This window comes from Triturus cristatus, chromosome 12 (genome assembly GCF_964204655.1).
Source record: "Triturus cristatus chromosome 12, aTriCri1.1, whole genome shotgun sequence".
In the NCBI taxonomy this organism is placed as follows: Eukaryota; Metazoa; Chordata; class Amphibia; order Caudata; family Salamandridae; genus Triturus; species Triturus cristatus.
The window spans coordinates 523,951,100-523,971,593 of NC_140595.1; the positions used below are offsets into that span (position 1 = coordinate 523,951,100).

Below are 20,494 nucleotides of genomic sequence, written 5' to 3' on the forward strand. Positions count from 1 at the left end.
AGTCTATTTCACTTCTATGAATGGAGGGTACTGACCCCTGGACAGATGCCAATGGACAGCTACAAACTTGCAATTTTAGAAAGTACCCAGCTCAGGATTGGGAAAAAAAATCCAAGAGTAGCTCTACTTTCAAATCATAAAGAATGTTAACTTAAGTCTTTCTAAAAATCAACCCATCCTGTGTTGTGCAGGGAGATGTAGATTTTAGAATTATCAAAGACCGCAAGCACAAGATCAGGGTTTGTTAACCCCCTCCTTGCCTGCCTAACACTTGCAGATCAAATCAAGGTAGGGAGTGTACCAGCTCAACAATTACCACGCTACGTGCAGCAACAAGCAAGAGTGCTTCAGTGTTGCTTCATTAGCATTCGTACTAGGAGTAGCACAGCTACTAGAAACATCTTGAAGCGCGATGCGCCATCCAGAGTTTGCTGATCAGCATCATTAGGATTAAAGCCAGCAGACCTGGTACTGTCCAATTGTAAGAAGCAGGACTGCGGATAATTGGATATGATTCCCTGGTACACATGCCACCCCCACAAAACTACATTCAATGGTTACTACGGAGATCAGGTATGCTATCTGGCAGCTCTACTATTCTGAGCATAGCTTCCTCCCTAAATAGTCTGATGCAGTGGTCAGGCCTTTAGTGTTAACACTGGAAAGAATGCCATGGCAGAGAACAATGTGGATATCTCTTCTCCCTCCACCTCCGCCCTCCCACCCCCCCCCCCCCCCCACCACCAGCAAGCTCCCCAAACAATCATAGCCAGGCTTGCCAACCCATAAAGGAATTGTCACACCCAACACCTACCATTTCCTGGGTGCAGCATGTCATCCGAGCAATATACAGGTTGCTCCATTGGTGAGGTCTCCCAAAGCAGCTGCCAAACTAATCTGCACTTGCTCCATATTCATGGTGGTTGATGCAGTCTACCCTTAGGACTCTTACACATTAATCAGGCAGAAGACTTGCCAACTTGCTTGTAATCTATGGCTTATCACCTGGTCTTGGGCTATCCGGTCTGAGAAAAGGGATCTGTGTATAAGGAAGACAATCTTTGCTTGGCCAACCATCGCCAAAGATGGCAACTGCTGAATAGGAGGCTCACCACTTGGGTTGGGGATCAGAATATTCAGTTCACCATGGGCCACGGCGATTGTGAAGACGTGTCCAAAAGAGGCGAGACCAAATTTGGGTTTCTCACTGTTGGCAAAGGTGCGGAAGACGCCAAAGATCGATGCAAGTCATGCCAAAATTGAAGACCAGGATATTCTGTTCAGATTGTTTTGGACAAATAAGTGTTCCAAATTGAGAAATCTGGTTAGTCTTTGTCCCAAGAGTAACGTGACCTGTTCTGTGCTCTCCACTGTCAGATGTTTTAGAACAGGATCCGTTCAGTACTTGCCCAAAGCTGGGATCAAAGAGGTCTCATTGAAGTCATTCCATTTTATCTGAGGGAAAAAAGCAGATTACCATTAAGACTTCTTGTAATCTTAACATGGTGGTAAAACATCCTGTAATTGATACTGTGACAACCTTCTAGCATTGCCACAGGATTATACTACAGCGAACAAATCAGCATTATAAATTAGTTTACCCATCAGCAGTTATGCATTACTATATTGCAAAGCACATTGGCAAAATCATGCATTTACTATTAAAGCAATTTGTTGGCATTGAGGGTAACAAAACTTTCATGGCAATATCCTAGTCTGACAAGGGTCTTCCAAATGAAGACATTAAGTGCTTAATATAAATTAGACAATACTGCACAACGAGGAGGGAAAATGCACTGTCCAATTGTGCCCTTGAAGCAGAGACCCATAGTATTAGTGACAGGGACTTCTGAAACAGACATAGGTCACCAGAGCTTTCCTGCCACAAACTCCAATAAATTTGCTTGAAGAAATGGTCAGTTTACATCACTAGCAACTCCCCCCTCCAAAATAACTATAGTTAACCATAACAGATTAATGCCCTGTTGATTAGGTGCAGTGAAAAATAGCAATAAAGTATACGTTATAAACCAATAGTGGCTGGACAGATTACTGAGGCCAGAGTGTAACCCGCACCACCTCCTTGAACGGACCTTGAAGCCAAGGGTGAAGTGCTAAAGTGTACTTCACATTAAGTGCCAGGTCACCAGTAATAAGTGACTTGATACAAATTGAGTCCAGTAATTTCATTGCCCTGTGTGATTCCTCAGAGAGCAGTCACAATGGTTTCAAAGTGGTGAGGCTCATTACGGTTTAAGTTTGAATGGATGCCAGTAGAGGACTAGGGCTACAGGCTCAGTCTCAAAGTGCAGGCTTCCCCCAAACATTTTCAATTGTTTTCATAGATTTTCCCCCTATGCATTCATCTGTAACCATTAACAGGGTACCCATGTATAAAAGATTGTACCCGTTAGTAGATTAGATGTTTTGGACCTACAGGCAAGCTACCACTCCAGAACACCAAGTCTGATGGGGTAAGGCTACGCTTCGCCTTCTAGGAAGGAGAGGCGATGGTATAGAAAGGATGAGTGTCAGGGAACAGACAAGGAAGATGGTATTTGAATGAGCAGATAACCATTGAGAATGGAAAGCTCAGGATCACTGCAGAAAGGGGTTAGCTCTGGAATAATGATTCCACCTCCAATAGGGAAAGTAGGAGCACCTGGTAGTCGTAAAATGCTGCAACAGTAATGTTCTCAGAACCAGGGTCTACCCTTTGCTCCTGGAATCTGTTTATTAGCGGCACGTGGTTCTAGTTTGTGATTGAGGGGCAGAGGGCTACCCTGAAATGTTTTAGCCAAATGATCTTAGCCTCAAGCCTGAGGGCAAACTACACAAGGTTCTGAAAACCTATGTAAGCTGCAGACCATGCACAATAGGTGCATCCCGCCAAGTTCACAATCATTTATTTGATCGACAATTACACCACTTGTCTTGGAAACTTAAATGTGGACCTGGGATGGAATAGGGGTTCGAATAGTTTCACAAGTGACTTGGAGCCACCATGAATTAAACTGTTCAGTGAAACCCATGCTCAACTGAACCTCTAGCAGCAGTGAACATACTTCAGACACTTCCGATTTATAGTACTTCCGGGTAACACTCACCTTAGTGATTCGCCTACCGGACGGGTGCCGCCAGGACGTGTTCTTTTGCTGCCACAACTGTGCAGTTTGCGGACACTTACTCGTGTCGTGACTGTTTGGCCTTACTAACGTTCTGGATACATACACACCAGCTACAGATCTTTTATTCGCGATTTGGGCTTTCTTGTTACTGGCGGCGTTTACTATGGCATTGAACTGTTTTTACAATTACGGTATCTGTACATATCCGTATGTCTTGACTGATTTATCGTCTCTACTTGTTTGACACTCAGCCGGGTTGGAATTATCACCGGCTGTGTGCATCAACTGCATTCTTGCGACTTTTGGCAGCCCTGAAGAGTCGTGGGATTATATAATTTTTCCCCGACGAAACACGTGTCGGCTGGTCTTGCTGCTTTGAAGATTAAAGAACTACGTGTTCATATCTGAACGACTTGTCTTCATCTTTGTGCTTACTTTTGTCAACATTGACTTTATGACCATATGTGTGCACAGGATTGCTTTGATACTTCAGACAAGACGGCACCAACGGATTTGTGGATGGGACCAGTTTCACCATCCTATTATGTTACAAAATGGCACAATTATTTCAAAATGGGATCTTAGATGTGTGCTTTGCAGCACTGTAAATCAGGTGTATTGAATTTTTTTGATCAGTGGTCTAATTTTAAGTTTAGCTGTGCTGGACCAGAAAGAACAAATATCAAACAACTGCTGGAAGCTGCACAGACTAGCCCAATCAATTGAGCTACTATACCACAGAAACCAAGTGCAGTTTTCATATTGGGGCTGATCCATCGTTGTAAAGAGGGGTCATTTTAATGATTAAGGATACACTTTTTTAAAGCTGCTCTTCAATCCATAAAGTAGGTACTGCAAGAGGAAGGCCTTACCTTAATTATACCTTGTCTTTCATCGGACATTCACTTCCATGTTACATGACATCTGGGGGAGGGGTCCAGTGTTCTTGTCCTAAAAGGAGAAAAAGGGTAGAAAGACCCTGCCTGCTCAACATCTAGCATATCAATACAACGTACTCCAGTACATAAAGCCATTTTGGAAAATAAAAGCCTTCTGTACATTAGACAAAAGGCCAGGGTCCTACCTCTGCAGTCTTCATACAACCTTCCAATTTAGCAAGTGCAGAGTAAGCCTTCAAATGAAATTAACAGGAATCCCAAGATATCCTGAAGTGTCCAAACATCCTGAGAAATAAAAGATACCACTTTAGCTCATGAATATACTCTATTAAATGTTATAATCGACTTGAGAATACACAAGCACTGATAGTTCCCCGATACATCAGCACCAGACGGCACACTTGTCTTACTTTACACTCCAGGGTAGAAATGTCTTTTTATAACCTGTGCAGAAAGTTACCTGTAAACTACAGCTCTAGTTGTGGGATTTCATATTTGGGTTATTGTAATACGGTTTCATCCCTGAGGCCATCTTAAGTTTACATATCACTGCAGATACCTTACCCTCCGCCAGGAAATAGGGTTGTGAAGATTTGATTTAAAGTGCAAGCATGGTTGACCTGAGGTTTGAATTAGAGTTTACCCGAGTAATCTGAACCCAAGCATCTACTATTGAAGCGCAACCAACTGTGCTCATAGTGTAGACCTATTTCTAGGTTACAGACCTTCTCAATTAAGTATTTTGCTTCGAAATCACCATCATTGCTGTGCAGATGTAAGAAGCTAAAGTTCATTAAGTAATGATTGTTTATCTTTTGGAAACTTGCAACAATAAAAATGCAGCTGGTACACATTTCAACAATGAATCCTTCAATGACAGTATAAAGTTCAAATAACTAACATCCTAAAGTAGTTAGTGCAGTTTCCAAGGCTGGGCAGTACTCCTAAAATGGTTCTGAAAGAACCAGTTACTACTTCAAGATAAGAATGTCCTCAATATACACTTCATATAAATGTATTTTAATACTAGGCATTTCAAAGACACATACTTCAACCACACATGCTGACTGATCTGGGCAATTGGTAATTAGTGGAAACACTGCCCATTATCAAACTGGTAAAGCTAGTTCTATAACCTTCAGAAAATCTGCCAACCGTACTCTACATTTAGCTACTGGAAAGATAAACCAAGATCAGATTTCAAATACTATACAAAGACTAACATTTAGGGCTACACCAAGAACAGAAAGGGTGTCACTATCGGGCTGGTGAAGACAGCCTACCTTACAGCATACCAAGGAGGAAGGAAACTGCCACACAGGGCGTAATCTGGTTGGTGCGGCTGGATTTATAGGACACTCGTCTAATTGAAAACAGTTGCACAAATCATGCAACTCCGTTCCTCCCACAAGTAGTCTTAGTAATGCAGATTTCTATTAGCCATTTGATAGTCAATCTACACCTTGTTTTTTTACATTCTCATTTGAACTGGACAACTGTTAGAACTGAGGGTCTCTAGTTGGCTGAGGTAGGTACCTTAGTCCAAATAGGGACCCTTGCTTCTAAGTCAGGGAAAGGAAGGACACCTTCCCAGATAGCCCCTGCTCACCCCCTCTGTAGCTTGGCACGAGCAGCCAGGCCTATCTCTAAGGAAAATGTGTAAAGTATTTGCAACCATGCTCTCAGTAACCCAGTGAACACCACAAATTGACTCCACATGAGTTTCATAAAAAGATTGTTTATATACAAAAAATATACAATGAGACCACACGATAAAAATCTAACATGCGTATTTGTAATATTTCACCTTGCCGGTTATGAGGCCAGCAAGCACCTTTAGGTTCTTGCAGTATTGATGAGCAATTTGATGATCCAATGCAGTCCAAATGCTATGCAGTCCAAATGCAAGGCTATGCAGTCCAAATGCAAGAATCAGGCAGTTCGTAATGCAAAAATAATGCACTTCGGCACCGATCGTGGTGCTCGGGATGGTCTCTATGCCATTCTTACTGACTCGCGGTCAGCTACTGCCAAAATATGCCCCAACCCTGTTATGATGGAAAACCAAGTGCAGCCCCATACTCAGGCCCCGGTACTGCCACTCCTCTGCAAGTATGGGCAGCGATCTGGACTTGAGCGGAGGCTCATGCTGCAAAGATAGTTGAGGCCGAGAGCGCCTCTCGTAGCCCACACCCCGCCCCAGGCAGCAACACGTACGCTGAGCATTACCTGGGGGGTGTGATATCACTCCTCGCGGCTTGGGCCTCAGGAGCGACTTTGTTGATCTTGGGCAGTGGAACTCAGACCCCCAGTGATGGCTCGAGGTCCCCTTGGCAAAGGCCGGCTCAGGCTGGCGGCGAATTCTCACAGCTCCTCTGGGGATGCCGGTCCGGGCCGATGGAAATGACGATCGCAGCACTTCTGGTCATGCTGTCGATCAAAGCAGAGAACAAGACTGCTCCGGGACAGTCAGGGCACATGCACACAGTCGCTGAGACTCACTTGGACTCCGGGCGCACACGATCACAGGGCAGTTCTTACGAAAGTCTCAGGCTGCAAAAAGCACACGCAGTCGCCGAGACACTTTGAAACGTTTATGTTCCTGAGATTCGACAACAGGGAGCCAGCTCTCCTCAGGCCCTTGGAGACACGTTACTTCAGGACACAGCAAAGTCCTTTCAAGCGGGGAGGACACCGTTAAGGTTAAATCAGCAAACTGCCGACAAGCCCCAGAACACAGAGCAAGGGTTAGTCCTTCACTTTAGTCTCTTCAACTTCTTCCTTGGCAGAGGTTCCTCTTGACCGCAAAATAGTTTCAATCCTTTTCAGTCTTGATCAGTCTAAAGTCTAGGGGCTTCAGCTCTCATAGTTATACCCCTAAATGTCTGAAGTCTGTTCAGGGGACACTGACCCCTGTCCAAACTAGTTCTGGGTGTCTCCCTGCCAGTGACACCATCTTCCTCTGGTAGTGGGGGTCTGGATCCTCAATGACTCAGGAGATGGAGCCATTGTTTTATGGCAGCAGCCCAGGCCTCTTCACCTCCAGGGGCTACTCCTCTCCCCCCCCTCCCCCCACACACACTCCAGATGCAAGTCAACCGTGGCTGTCTCAACCAACTCCTCCCCTGGGTCAAGACATTTCCCAGATCCTATCACATTCAAATCCAGTCAATCCACAACCAGGCAGAGACAATTGTTAGAATAAAAAAACAGCCACTTCTAAAAGCGTGGTTTCTAAACAATTCAAAAAACACACCTTCACAAAAAGATATTAAATAGTGAGTTCAGGCACACTAAACTTCACTTCTCCATTTAAACCTATGGGAAGATAGCCTGGAAACATTACACAACCTCCTCCATTCAGTCCAATGGGCCTTGCAACAGTGAAAAACGAATTGGCCAGTTTCACTGTCAGGACATGGTACACCTTAGTACATGTCCTACCTTTCACATACACTACCCTGCCCAGGGGGCACCCTAGGACTACCATAGGGGTGTCTACTGTGCATAAAAAGGGAAGGGTAATGCCTGGCAAGTGGGTGCACTTGTCAGGACAAGGCAGTTTAACAAATTGTGCATAGGCACTGAAGTGGCTGGCCTGAGAACTCTTTTCAGGGCTACTTATGTGGGTGGCATAATTAGTGCTGCAGGCCCACTAGCAGTATTAGTATTTTCAGCCCTGGCACACATAGTGCACTTTACTAGGGACTTTACTAGTAAGACAAACCTGCCAATTATGGACTACCAATTACCATAACACTTTATACAGAGCATATGCACTTTAGCACTAATAAGCAGTAGTAAAGTGTCCAGAGTCCTAAAACCAATGAAAACAGGTCAGAAACATTACAGGAAGGCAAAAAGTTCAGGGATGACCCTGCAAAAAGGGCCAAGTCCAACAACATTTTAATTCTAGTCTATTCTCCATTCTTTACAGGAAAAAGCTTTGCCCAGTGCTTAATTTGTAAATTATTGCTAGGGCTCTCGTCAGGAGAAGACTGCAGCTTGCCCCTGCCTTGCTGCCAGTGATAGGGACACCACAACTACTAGCCTTCAGGCTCCTACAAATACGACAATTCAGACCATTCCAGGCCCCCAAAGCTATAATGGTTTGGGCAGCAGGTAGACTTTAGTGTAGATTGAATTATTTACTTTTGGTCATCTGATACAGTGCCACCTTTTGACAGACTATCAAGCGCCAGTGTTGACAAATAGGTGCTGAGCACCAGAAACCACCAGCTCAAATTGAGCACTAGTTTTGCTCCTTACGACCGCCAAGTCATCCTGTGCTGCCATCTGGCTACACCAAATTCAGTCCACAGCTAACCATCCATACATGCAGTGTCAATTTATTCCCGAATTAGTACTTGCAGAAATCTAGAATGTCAAAGCTAGACACTATAGTACACAAACGTGGTTTGGGTTGTCATGGCACCAGAGTCCTTTTTTGCACCAACTGGTATCCTTAGGCTGCCTCAATTTTCAGGTATGAATTTGCTTCTAGCACATTGTAACATGATTGGTACAAACTGGCATCTTTAAACTATTGCTCCTTGTTTGGTAAAAGGATTTAGGTGGCATGCTAAAACAATTCTAATCAAGTTCACCAGGAGTAGTCACGTACCAATAGTTGAGGCGTGACCGGCGTAGGTCTGGCACAAGCTATTAGCAGGTACTGGCAAAACCCTATTGCTTAAAGCAACAGTTTGTCAGCACACCATGGCTAAATGTCAAGCAGGAACCATGCCAGGGTTGGCAAGTGATCTGCACTAACCTACGGAAAATGATCATAGGCAGCTGTTAGGAGGGACAAGTGGGAACTGATAAGACTGCAATTTAATAGGCTTGACAGCAGACTAAATTGAATTTATGTCCAGTTCCTTGCTGACAGTAACGGGTTCTGATTAAGAGCCTAAACTCAAATGTACATTTAAGCGCTTTGGCAAAAGGTTTAATGGTCTATAAATAGGAGACATATCTTCTTAAACTTGGAGGTGCTTGTAAAAAAAGCACTGAATTAGATTACTGCACTGAAGTCTAGCTTTGCAAATGTCATTAGAACTGCTTCAGGATTTCAGTAGGTAACCAAGAAAGGAGGACTAGTCCATTTTCAATCAGCCTATAAACAGGCACTAGGTATTGAACATTTTTTTAAAGTTCAGTGTAGGTATGAAACAGTTCGAAATTAAAGCTTGAAAGGCTTGTGCATTGTTTAAATTGTCACTCCTAGAACCAAATCAACTCAACCTTGTAACCACAACTCCTCTGGAAGAGAACATTATGAAATCAATAGTGATAAATTTGCAGTTCGACAATGGTATCACTTCTGCATTTCACATCATATGAGAAGCATATGTAACAAACTTACCTACAATCCATGCATCTTTCATTTGGAGAAGTCCTACTTTCATTCAGAAAGTCTGCAGACCTGAAACCACCATCCAAGGTAGCAGGAGGACAGCAAAATGTACTGCAGAGACGGTGCAGTTATGACTTGCATCTCAAGGTATGGCCAGATGCAGTGAAAGTAGCTGTTCGTAATGAACAGAACTTACAGCAGGTGCACCCAGCATATCTAAGAAAGCAGAGAACAAGGTACAAAATTAGGGTTTAATAAATTTAAAAATGTAACGCTGCTGTTTAGAATCCCTGCCATTGCCCCCATGCAGAAACTAGGTTATAATCGACTCTAAATTTAATGCTAGGGGCATAGAGCTGGCCTACCAGAAACAGTTGCACAGTCCAACCCTCCAATACCAACTGACTCATTCATGCTTTTGAACTATGGTTTCTCTACTTTCCAGGATACACTGGAGAGCCATGGAGCCACCCCGGAGACTTCTGATCCAAGGAGTAGCAGCAGCCTTCTGGGTCTAGGTCTTCTCCCAGGCTACCTGCTGGACTAGTTTTAGACTACAGATGGTCCCCACCAACCCCAATCGGGCATGGATTGGATGGTGAATTACTCAAGTCTGCAGCGGCTCATATGCTGTATGTGCTGTAACAAGGTTTACTCTGGTTAAGTTTCCCGTTTACTTGGTGGTCACAAGGAGGCCTATGCAAATTCTTACACTGGCATAAATTCGCGCAGTTTCCCGTTCTTAAATTAGTCTCCTGCTAGGTCCTCTTGACTATGTGAGCTGCAACCTTGCGTAGAATATCATCCTAGTTAATACATACTAGATAAATTCCTTTCACTTGGTTTGCACACCTTAAAAACTGGCAGGCTTCCAATCCGTTTGTAATGGCAAGGTTTCAAAAAGGCCTTTGGAGTTTTTTCAGAATGCCACATTGAATGAGATCAAGCAGTTACAGTAGAAAGGCGATACTGGTTCACAACCTCCCTATAAACACCCCTGATGGCGCATGCAGTTACTAGTTTGAGCTGCTGTCCCAATTGTGATCAATGTAGAGAAACAAGCACATCAAATATTCAAACACCCATCCCATACCTAGGGGCATGGCCCAGAGTACCAATGAATTAGAGAAGCACATTTGTCCACTCCAGGGAGCCATTTGCCAGTGTCAGGAGCTCATACGTGCAGTGTGTGAGGGTCATCTTAAAACACATTTAAGAGGAAATGTTAACCCTGTTTGCTTTGAAAATACAAAGACCAACGTCTTTAGTGCCATCTGGTATGAATTTGTGTTCAGATGCCAGGTTAGTGGTACATAAAATGCCATAGTGAATCAGAAGTCTGTACCTTCACAAGGCAGCATTAAATGCCAACTTGTCCCCCAGGGAAGCCTTCCCTTATTACAATAGTTTACACCGGCTATCGCCTCCTGCAGCAGGTCCCACGAGACTGCAGCTGGCTCCACACCATCGTGCAAGCCTGAGGGCACACTGCTGGGAAGCAGCTCTTGCAGCAATCTGCGCTTCCTGAGAACAGGCGTGGCTGTGGTGGCGTGTGCTTGCAAAGCAAAGGAAGAACATCCCTTTGGTCCATTAGGCATTGCACAAGATGTGAATACTGTGCACCAATCCTTAAGGGTGGCAAATTGGCCAGGTAATGAGGAACAGGCATGGGAACAGACCTCCAGTAAGGCATTGATAAACCGAGGACGATATACAAAGTGTATGTGCCTGGCTCGCTACTGGCTGAGCTGTTTGATGTCTGAAGCATAAAGGATAAAGACAACTAAAGCGGTTTACGTGGACCTCTTCGGTAACTTAACGCAGTGTTCCAGGCTCATGCTACAGTGGTTAGGAAAAGGCTCCGTGCAGATTGCTTAATGACATGGAGTGAAGACAAAGGGCACAAAACACTTGACACGGGCTCGTCTGTTACCCAACCATGGTCGGAGATGAATTCCCTGCAGATTCACGCATTGTGATTGGCCAGACGAGTTAAATTTGTAATGACCACAGAGCAAGCTACTGAATGCTTTGTGCTGACAGAAGCCATGACATTGATTGGGACCGGCTCAGTCTAAAAATAAGGATCCATTTGCTCACCTTAGGCTGAGGTGCAGCAGTTGAAGGAGCTGGGAGAGCTTAACATTAGCTGGTTCATGGCAAGAGGAACCATCTTTGAATCATTAAATCTGCAGGAAAAGAAAGCACAGACATTAAAGGACAGATTGCACTCCCAATTTAAGGCCAATAGTTCAAACAAAATTCACAGGTCTTCAGTAGGGTACCATAGAATATACGACCAGCCTTTCAACATTATTGTAAACAGCAAAAATCTAGTGTGGCAAATCTATCAGTTCTACACAAATGAAGCATAATAGCACAATCATTTGAGTAATGCGATTCTGGTCAAAAGTAAATATTACACCATAAATATACCACAATACACCAACAAACTCAATTTTTGTAGTGTTATTCTCCCCCTTAATTTGGCGCACAACCAGTTAAAATCCTCCACTTAGAGTCCAATATAGACATTGCTACAAGAAAAAAATTGTTTTTCATCGCAGAGAAAAAGACACTTTAACCGAGCACCCTGTCCATGGCTGGGAAGATTTCACGGCCCAAAAATCACAAAGACGCTGAATACATTGAGAAAGCAATCGTTTTAACTTGTGTTTAATTGCCATTCCTATTTAGCACTGCAGGACTCCTTTAGTACTTGGTGTACAGCTACCTGCACAGCTGGTTGCTGATCAGTATAAATTGTGGGATTAGCCATAGAAGCATAACCGTTACATCTCCTTAGCTGGTGTTAAAAGGCCCCCAACACATTTGCCACCACCAGAAAGTAGAATGGCCAAATGAAAAACCTGATCAGGACACTAATGTATTTGTGCTGGAGTGACCCCCCTGTATGGTGTGTGCTAGGACGGAGTAGGCAGTTCACTTGTGCAGGTAAAAATACCAAGATAACGGAATGAGTAGATATTTCCAGCCAGTTGGTTTGATCAAGCCACCGGCCCAATCTGTACAGCCTGGGGTTCCATTCCTGCAATTCATTGTTTGAGCCCAAGACACTTACCATTTCATGTTTACAGCAGCGGTGAGCTCTAGTGGAGTGAATCCATCTGTTGGACCCCGAAGATCACCTCCAAAGTCTTATCATTTGCGCCTGCATGTGTTCGAGTGGTTGCTGCACTGTCCCATGCCGCCAAATGGCAAAGCATCCTGCATGTAACTTGCTCATGTCCATGAAACTTGGGATATCTGCTTGCCTTGGAGGGAATACTTGAGTAACTAGCACTCCGTAAGGTTAAATAATGCAGATCTTAGTCTCACAATGTAAGATTTTGGCGCCCGTCAGGTTCTGCAACTGGCAAATTGGAGTGATCCTCCAGGCCTGCCTTTAAGTGAAGTTGTGCCTCGGTGCTAGGCTCAGCACCTCTGGAGGTGATCACAAAACTTATCTGTGTACCACGGTCGTTGAAGATACTTGTCCAGGCGCAACAAATACTAGCTTTGGTGCTGTCTAGCAGCATGCCAAGGGGAAGACTAGGTAGACGCAAGGTTTGTGATCGGCCAAAATCACAAGCAAGAGTCTTGGCCAATGGAGAAGAAATTAATGAATGGGCTCGTCAAAGTCACCTTAGACCCCAAAAGTCAGTTGAAGGCTTGGTACTGTGCTTTTCACGGGTAGATAAACAGGATGTGTGACAGATCTTGTAGGTTGAGCCTGAGCGGCTCAAACTTCACTGAAGTCATTCCATTTTACCTGAGGGAGAGAAAGCCGAGAAAACAAAGATCAATTACAATCAGTTAAGGAAATTAATCACAATTCTGTTTTGTTATCAGATATATATATATATATATATATATATATATATATATATATATATATATGTGACATTCATCTTTTATTTCTATGGGAGATACTGCAACGAGCCACACTGGGATTACCACAAGGATGCTGCAAATTACTTAACTTGCAAGAACCCATAGCTGTATAGAACTAAACATTGACGAAGCACGCTCCCATTTACATGTCGAACGCTGCATATTCCATGATATTGCCTAGTCTACCCCATCAGCTGAAGGGCAAAATTATTCAAGAAACCAGGTTAGGCTATTTTGAGATTAGTTATGTAGCCAAGAATATCCTGCTCCATGCAGGGCGTGGACCAGGGCAAACCGGCATTAAATAGCTATCATTTAACCATGACATTTTAATGTTTAAAACTTATTCTTGGTAGGCAGGAAATGCCTACATTAGCACGACAAGGAAAGTACCACAGCATGCAGTCCTTACCGTAAGTATTTCAGTTCCCTCTGTAGTTCGCCATTTTCTCTGGGAAGGAAACACCAACTGCTCCTACCCTAAATAGAGAAGGGGTAGAAAAAACAAGCATCCTGTCTGTGCTAACTGGCCACCAATAAACAGAACAGCAAACCACAAAAGTCCTAAATACTCCATAACAAACCACAAAATCACATTTCATCAGTTGACCAATGTATAGTAGCTAAGTTGATGCCAACCTGCAAAGCAAAAGCCCTACATTGCCAACCTGAAAAGCAAAAGCCCTACATTGCCAACCTGAAAAGCAAAAGCCCTACATTGCCAACCTGAAAAGCAAAAGCCCTACATGGCAAAACCACCATGTAATCACAAATCGGCCATGCCGATGCAGACCTTGAAAGAAATAGCCCAATACAACAAAGCAAGCATGTTATCACGTGGCCTTGAACAGTATACATTCTGCCTATTCTACATCTGACTAAAACACCACTACTTTGCAAAGCAGTACCTCAGTACATTAGAAAGGCCAGGACCCTCCTACCTTTGTCGTCTTCACACAAGCTGCCTCTCTTCCAAGAGGCCCTGTGCAGCTCCAACCTAAGGAGGACAGACATTACTTTAAGTCATGCACGGTTAATAGGTCAATGAAATGCTTCTATTTCTCTTCCTCCGCTAGGGCTACAGCCTGCAAGAACATCCATCGGATGCGTAGTGAGGCTAAGATGCCCTGGGAGGTTTATCCCAGGCCTAGTTGGAGATGATCGATGGCAATATTTCCACTGCCAGAACCCTTTCTCCATCAGTTATACATGTTACCAAGAGTAATTAGGATCAGATATACTGAGCTATACTTTGATTTCAATGGACATTCTTTTCTACAGTACATTTTTTAGATCTACCAATCCACACAAGTGGAAATTAAGCTATTGTATGGCTGAGACCATGGCCACTCATCATTTTCAATTTTATATAAAGTATGGAGTGTCAAATTCATGCCTCACTGACTCCCTACCCACCCCGACCCCCAACTGAGAACCTCAACAAGACTGGACCTTCTTGCCTTGAGAATAGGACCCCAGAAGGTTGACCTGAGCTACAGAGACACGCTGCCAAAGGCCCTTTCCCTGCAACTGCTTAACATGAACTGGACCTGCCCTGGAGTCCTTAACCCCTCGCACCCTTAGGTCCTGGGACCTTTGGCTGGTGTTGGAGTACAGCAAAACCAAAGGGGATGATGGACGGAGTTATTGCAAGCACTCACCTCCAGTCAACTGATCTGGGTTTAATCCATCATCATTCTTTAGCTCACTCCGCCACCCCAGTTCAGACATGGCCATACGCAAATCAGTCTGACCCTGTGCCTCATGGGAACAGTCCAGCCTGAACTGCCAAGCCATGTCTTCCCTGGACCTGAAACAAGCATCCTGGGACCGGTTTCTGGCTAATCAGCCGTCAGCCAGGCTAGCTTGAATCCAGTGGCAAAGTGAGCAAAGAATAGCTAAAGAATGATGGATTAAACTCCGATCAGAAGACTGGGGTGAGTGCTTACAATGTTCAACACTCTGTCCATCAATCCCTTTGGTTTTGCTTTGTTCACCCTAAGTTGGCAGGGTATACCCAGACGTGGGTCCCTTGCTCACTTTGCCACTGGATTCGAGCTAGCCTGGCTGATGACAGCTGATTAGCCAGAAACTGGTCCCAGGATGCTCGTTTCTGGTCCAGGGAAGACATGGCTTGGCAGTTCGGGCTGGACTGTTCCCATGAGGCACAGGGTCAGACTGATTTGCACATGGCCATGTCTGAACTGGGGGGGCGGAGGGAGCTAAAGAATGATGGATTAAATCCAGATCAGTTGACTGGGGTGAGTGCTTGCAATGTTCAATACTCCATCCATCATCCCCTTTGGTTTTGCCTGGTGTTGGTTGTACTCCTGTTCCTAAACTGCAAGTGGGAAAAACTTCTTGCCAACTTTCTCCTAGGAGTACTGGTAAAGACCAGAACATCTGTCAAAGCAGCAGTCTACATTGAATCAATGGTTGCCCTCAGATTGCTGGTGTGCCCCACTGAAGGAGATCTAACTCACAGAAGGTTTCCCAGTCTTAACAGAGCACCATCCAGGCACCTAGCAGCAATCAGAGTTCATCCTGAGGACAGACTGTGCTTGGTTCTCCCATCTTAGTCAACTACTGCTCGAGGACCAGGCTTTTCAGCAGCTGATGTCTAGACCTGCTTTGGATCCAGCTTGCCCCTTCAACTACTAACCCACTACTTCAGAGAAGTTGAAGTCCAAAGGTGAACTTTCCAAAAGTGACGAACCTGGTCCCTGTACCCAACTTGCACCCTACTGGAGTTGAACTTGACTGACTCACTCTAGAGTGAATAAATAACTGGTTTGCGCTTTTTTTGTGCCATTTTTTTATTCAAATAAAAAAATCATACCTCTTCTAATTGGGTTATTTGTCATTGTTTATTAAAAATACTTTCTAAATTGATTGGGGAAGGGTTCTTGTGTTTTGCCTTTATTAAAGGGAGAAGCTGTGTAAATTAATGCAGTACTCAAAGTTAAGCCAGACTGCTTCGTGCTAAACCACCAGAGGATTAAGCACAGGCTGATTTAGCAGCTCTTGGTTCACCCTAGATGCCCAGACGCCCTCTGGTAGTGTGCGCTATACAAATCTATAAATTAAAGGTGTGTTTACTCCCCCATCTAGTTCAATTTCTCACAACAGCCAATATTGAAGTGTACTCTAATCACTGGACAATGGAAGTTATGGCATTTCTGCGACTCGAAAGTGTTGATCTCATTTGATAGTTCTATTATGTTGGTGATCTATAAAATGCCATGAAGCTGATGGGAAAATCGATCTTCCTATTCTTCATATATATGGATACTTGTTTTAGTGGTAACTTGATGAAATTAGATTAGTGTATGTAAAATGCTATGTTTATGTTTAAAGACCTGTGGTCTAAAAAAACATTACTTTGACTATTTTTGTACAAAAAAGACTTCCACCATGGCTCTAACCCGCATTTGTAGGGCTCCCAAACGGGGCTGGAGGCAATGTTCTCACCTTGGATGCACAACAATTTTGCGAATGAAGATTTAAAGCAAGCAAAAAAAAAAAAAAGCTACCACAATTTACACATTTCTAGAATGATCTACAAAAGCAAATTTAGCAGAACGAGTCAGGCAACACCAGTTTAGACAACACAATCTGACTCCACAAGTTAAGCAGTTTCAGACAGTGTGCAAATTAAGAACTTCGTTTCAATTTAAGCTACTCACATTTGTGATGAAAATGAGCAATCCATTGTCGATCCAGGAACGGTCCAATCCAAACATCCAAGTAATCCCAGAGAAGTAAACCATAAAAAGCCGAAAAAGCGTAATACAAAAAACGCTCCAATGGAATAAAGCAGCACGAAAAGCCCATGAAATTGAGAAATCAGTACGAAAAGCAGCAATCAACATTAAAAGTCAGAGTGCGCAGGGAACTGTTTGACAGGATAAAAAGACACTATCCGCATTTCCTCCGTCGAAAAACCAATCCAGGGAATCCACCAAGTCCAAAGCAATTGCTCTCAAAATCCAAACAGCCACTCCATATGGAAATCTGCATTGAAACACAAGATAAAGCCCATAAATTGATTAAGCTAAACGAAAACATCAGAAATTAAGCTCTAAAAATTAGGAACCTAAAAGCTTCAAACGTGTTCTATTCAGAATACAGTACTAGTGATCCATTTGAGGGGAGTAAATGGGTCAGATTACAGCAACACGTGTTGCCTTGTGCTTTCTGTGAGGCCTTTGTTTTGATAGTCTGTGGGAGGTTTGTGGCATTTAAACTTTTGCTTGAATGCTGCTATGCAAGGTGGCCGAGCAGGTTTTCAATGAAAATGTCTTTACTTTGTAGAATAGTAAATGATGCGATGTTTTGGTTTCCCAAATTAGGACAGCGCCTAATGAGCTCAAGAAGAATATACTTAATGAGGGCCAGAGTAGCTAGAGGCATGTTTAATTTGCAAGTGTCGGTTTACTCGTCATTAAGGATTTGCATCTGCTATAGGAAAGAGGGCATCTTAACTTTCATCTGCATATGCAAATAGGCAGTTTGCTGCATTGTCTATATAGCTTAAGCAACAGTTGTACAATTAAAACTTCTGTGAACTGCGGCTTTTAGCATCAGACCTATCCGACTTCCAACATTTAACATCCACTGCGTTTGTATTTTGATTATACAATGTGTTAACGGGGGCTTTATGTAGACTAAGATTGCAAATTTTACACAGTCCAGAGGAAAAGGTGGATACTTCCGGTGCTTAGAACACTAGGTCTTAAACAATGGCGGCCTGCTTTTTTAGCTATGCAATCTTTTTGGGGGGGGGATAACTTATAACCTTATCTGTCATTGTTTTTTTTTAGTGTTTTTTAATTGCAGAAAGACAATTCTCATGTAAGAACTTGTACTGTAAAATTAATCTTATAATCCTGTGGCTCTTTATCTACTAGTAACATGAGTTTTTATCCCTTTATGTTCTATTTTAATGTGCTTTTAAGATTCTTCTTTTAATTGAATAAAGCTTGATTTGATTAAAATAGTAAGACGTGACATCTGCCAGATATTATGTTTCTAGATTTAAAGTATTTGCTAGACTGCTTGTAAATGTGCGTTCAGGAGAAGCAGACATGCACTGTAAAGAACTTTATGCTTGAGGGGTTTTAAATTTGAGGACTTAAATTAGATCGGATGTTTCAATCTATGGATGGCAAACTACTATCAAGTAAATACACTTTCACTTTGTGAAGGGATTGTGTTGATATAGCACTTAATACCCCTGAGGAGACCAATGCTTTCAGGAGTGTAGCACGCCACTCCTGAGCACAACCTTTGGGGTTCATGTAGTGGTTGCGATTCGTCATGCTCTCCAGAAATATTTCATGTATTTACTCCAGTTACTGTAGGATTGATTATATGGATACCAGTTCGGTGCGATTAGTGGGAGTTCTGTGGTTTCAGGTGAATGGTTGGTGAGATGGGTTGCCTATTAGCTAATGCTAGATTGCAGGGATAGGTTTTAAAGCAGGACTGGATGGGATCTATGAAAGGAGATCACACCCTTTTGCAGAAATACAATTAAAGATTAAGACAGGCATGAGAGACTATACTCAAATTCAAGGCATGCAGGGTAAGGTAAAGGTCACTGAAGAAAGGAGGAATCAAGCTGAAAGGAATCAACTGAAATGATGTTCATTTTCCCCATGCAGGGTTTTAGGAATATAGTGCAAGACTGCTTTAAGATAGCAAGCAATAAAAAGATGCAAGTTGTAAAAAGAAAAGCAAAACGAAGTGCTTAGTATTGAGGAAGACTGCCTAAAAAAACATGTGAGTTTGGGTGTACACATCACGTAAACATTAAGCCTGCTGTGTGCCAACCATAGATACAGTCCTTTTAAACAGTTTTGAGTGTCCAAACCTTTGTGCAATGCACAAGCAAATATTTTAATGTGTAAAGCCATTTTAGCATTTAACTGTCATTGTAATCCAGTTATCAAAGTAGATTAATTTAATTGAAGTATTAGTCATTTATTTAGAGTCTCATTTATGCAGTGACCACTTTACTCCATACTTTGGATGCAGCAGGATGCAAAAAGGAGTAACTGAATGGCTCCTCTTTACTGCTAGGGCAAGCAGTGTGTTTTTCAAAAGACCACGTCTTAAAATCCAATACTGAAATATACCCCTGTGACTAGATAACTGAAGCAATTGCATATATGCATTTTCTACCACTGGCATTAAATTGCTCAAGTTTGACAGTTACTTGTATTTACAAAAATAGACTTGAACCACGGCAGGAACCTGTTGCACTTGTTTGCAGGAGGTCGAAACAGCACTGAGGCAAGCATACACCAAAGGTATCACCTTCGACGAGCAACGGTTCCGAGTATAAAGATGTTAAACTTGGTTTCCACAAGCAATAGAAGAAGAAATATCCTCACAATTTACACTATAAAAGCAAAGTTACTAGAAATTGAGTCAAGCAAAATCAGTAAACAAAATCTGATGCTAAGTTAACCAGTTGGAGATTTAGTGTAAGTTGCGTCATATTTTATGTTTAAATCTGCAGAACAATTTAGAGTACTTACTGTTGTGATTAAAACAATCCAGCCATTTAGGATCCAGGAAATGTCCAATCAAAACATCCACCAATGAATCCCAGAGTAGTAGGAATTTAGAAAAACTGCTCCAGCAGAACAGGTGTGAAAAAGGAAATCAAGGACACCATCTCAACAAGTAAATAACTACAGTTGAGGTCAGAGCTGGGGAGCTGTTGGATGGGAAGAAATCCCAACAGTGTCCACATTTTCCCCGCATGGGAAAAAAAGTCTAAGGAATCCACAGCCAATCCGTCAATTTCAGCTACTCCTTGTGAAAACCTGCATTGAAGCACAAAATTAAGAAAATAAATCAATAATCCAAAACTAAAAGTACGATCAAACAAAGCTTTAAGATTCTGAAACCTAAGGATTAAACAGTTTTATTTCTGAGGAATGAACACAATGTTGACACTTCTGGGGTGACTAAAGAGGATTGCCAAAATACATCAACATACATTGCCTCGGATTTGCGAGGCCTTTTTTGGCTTTTTGGCATTTAACATTTGCTCAGATGTTGATCTGTGCAGGTTGCATAATTCTCAACAAGGGACTGCATTTTGGTACTTTGCAGAATGATGCAAGGATAGACGTTCGCTCCCTGAGGTTTGTTATGTTAACGGTACAAACAAGGTTAATGCTCACTGGGCTTTATTGTAA

The 20,494-nt window shown here is 42.9% G+C and overlaps 2 long non-coding RNA genes across 2 annotated transcripts; both read right to left on the reverse strand.

Annotated features, from left to right (window-relative positions):
* Positions 1-832: 832 nt before the first annotated feature.
* On the reverse strand, positions 833-9,466 carry LOC146776185 (uncharacterized). Its single transcript, XR_014971977.1, has 4 exons — positions 9,396-9,466; positions 4,213-4,312; positions 4,001-4,079; positions 833-1,455 (listed from the first exon to the last, which is right to left on the reverse strand). It is a non-coding gene; the product is annotated as an uncharacterized LOC146776185 (long non-coding RNA).
* A 16-nt stretch (positions 9,467-9,482) lies between these two features.
* LOC146776186 (uncharacterized) lies at positions 9,483-20,105 on the reverse strand. The gene is made up of 7 exons (XR_014971978.1): positions 19,826-20,105; positions 16,967-17,294; positions 14,222-14,277; positions 13,693-13,760; positions 12,469-13,158; positions 11,487-11,575; positions 9,483-9,602 (listed from the first exon to the last, which is right to left on the reverse strand). It is a non-coding gene; the product is annotated as an uncharacterized LOC146776186 (long non-coding RNA).
* Positions 20,106-20,494: the final 389 nt, after the last annotated feature.